The sequence below is a fragment of the Dermacentor silvarum genome, chromosome 1, assembly GCF_013339745.2.
Source record: "Dermacentor silvarum isolate Dsil-2018 chromosome 1, BIME_Dsil_1.4, whole genome shotgun sequence".
Classification (NCBI taxonomy): Eukaryota; Metazoa; Arthropoda; class Arachnida; order Ixodida; family Ixodidae; genus Dermacentor; species Dermacentor silvarum.
In genome coordinates this window covers 357,921,579-357,923,817 of record NC_051154.1, presented here as the reverse complement: position 1 = coordinate 357,923,817, position 2,239 = coordinate 357,921,579, and the positions used below count along the sequence as shown (strand labels likewise).

Below are 2,239 nucleotides of genomic sequence, written 5' to 3'. Positions count from 1 at the left end.
CGAATTGACTGCAGCGTGCCAAGCGGTCGGTGTCGATCACTTCCGGTTTCGGTTTTGAGCGCGCGCATTTTGAACGCAAGCTAGCACGCCGGCTGCGCCCCCCCCCCCCCCCCCTTTTTTTTTTTTTGCTCTTCGTGCAGAATCGGTTTATTATTTAGTAAAAATGATTGCGAACGATCTCGTAAAGTCCCATCGAATCTGTGCCACGTGCAATTTCACAAAGTAGACGCAAGACCTTTTGTGCAATGAGAAAATATTTATTTTGCTCTATATAAAAGCTCGTTACGCGCTTTTTGTGCGTTCATCCAACGTTGTGACACCAGCAGGTAAGGCAGTAGTTCCTGTATGAAGCTCCACCGGACGGCACCAGCTGAAAAAAAAGTAAATTACAAGCATGTTAGATTTGCAAGCACGTAACAGCATGTTACAAGCATGAGTCATTTTGGTATTTAGACATAGAAATACTGCGTGTAGAGGCGAAACGTGCGAAAGCGGTGAATGGGCGGCCTTACAAAAAGCAATTCGCTTTTACATACATGGCGTAGAAAATACCCGACTCATCCCAAACATATATGAAAACATCTGATTTCCAAGCGTTCCCGCATTTCCGGGCATTATTTCCTGCACTTTGGCAGCACAAATACACGAGCGACTTCGCGTTTCCAAAACTTGGCCTCGGGCGACGCGACGGTACGCTACATACATAGAGACGGACGCAACAGGCTCTCAAGACAAATGCGTGGGTGCAATGCCTTTTTTCAGTCCTTTAGAAGACGTAATTTTCGAATTACAAGTTTCTGATATGTTCGTCGTTCGCGCGTTCTGCCGGCGCCAGCAGCACACCCCATGTTATCACTCTTGGCAATCGGCCATCACGTTTTCAACAGGCGTGAGTACCGAAAAAGGTATATATGTTGTTGCGGAGCCACAAAAAACGTCACAGACTTGTCCCTCTAAGATTAATTACACGCCAAACTTTATCACCACGGCCGAGCTGCTTATCGCTAACTGCGTCACAGCGCGCTGTGCGGCCAGCGTGCCTCAAAAGTACCGCAGAAAGTAACGAAATTACTTTTCAGTAATGTGTGGCGTCAGAGAAAGCGGCACAAACTTCTCCTAGCAAGACGAACTAGACTACACACCACGGCTAAATTCTCGCTAACTGCGACACGGCGCCCTGTGCGGCCAGTGTGGCTCAAAAACCGAAATAAGTTACAATAGTCCCATAGGAAGCGTCGGAAACATGTCTCAGCACGATTCATTAACTCAAATTAACTGCGCCAGGATGGCCGAGCTGTTTTTCGCTAACTGCGTCTTAAGTCTCGGTCCCGTGCCGTAAGCCTAATTGCGTCGTAGACTGTGAAACAAGATTTCTCACCTTGCCGTAGTCCAATAGTGCAGTGGTGTCTTGTCCCAGTGCAGATGGAACGCAAGAATACGCCGAGAGCCCAATAAACCAGGTTACATTTAAAGAAAAAAAGGAGACAGACGGGTCGCCGCGCGCGAGCGCTCAAACGCGCCCGCAGCCATCCTCGCTGGCTTCGGGGGAGTGTCTGGCGGATGACGCATATATCTGGCGCGTCACTGACCTGTGTCTAGAGGTAAGGCAAGGAAAATAAGTCGCAAAGCTTAAGTTCATTTATACGCAAAACGATTTAGTTTTCGCGGCAAAGAATTAAAAAATAAATCAATGCCTGTTAACTTAAGTTCACTTTCTTTTTTTTTCGATGCTCGCGGCAGCTAACGTTCGGTGTCAAAAGTATAGCGTGACGTATGGTGACGTGTTTCCTGTTGCCAGTTTTTGCCGAGTGTCCCCTCTTGTTGAATTTCTTTCTCTATGGCTACACGCTGGACTGCGTGTTGCCGATAAAACACAGCTCCACCGCTGCGTCACCCGAGGTATGCGTCACCGAGGGTGGCTACAAAAACAGGCTGCCCGGCTGGGAAGAGTTGCCTTTTTCCTTCCGCTACCGAGGCTACCGTAGCGTTGGTATGCTCGTCCGCTGCCATTGCTCATCGAATAAACAGTTGTTACGTTTTTATGTTGGGATTCGTCCTTCAGCAGACGCGATATCCCACATCTGGTCACCCGGGCAATGGACAATAACACATTGACATGGACGAGCAAGACGCCCTTCGACAACAGTTGGAGCTTCTCCAGAGGCAGCTTCACACGCAGCAGGAGCTGATCCAGAAGCAAGAGCAACAGCTTCAGGAACGGCACCGCCAACTCAATGAT

At 48.7% G+C, this 2,239-nt stretch overlaps 1 long non-coding RNA gene across 1 annotated transcript; it reads right to left on the bottom strand.

Moving 5' to 3' along the window:
• Positions 1-236: 236 nt before the first annotated feature.
• LOC125942374 (uncharacterized) lies at positions 237-1,530 on the bottom strand. Its single transcript, XR_007465049.1, has 2 exons — positions 1,379-1,530; positions 237-370 (listed from the first exon to the last, which is right to left on the bottom strand). It is a non-coding gene; the product is annotated as an uncharacterized LOC125942374 (long non-coding RNA).
• Positions 1,531-2,239: the final 709 nt, after the last annotated feature.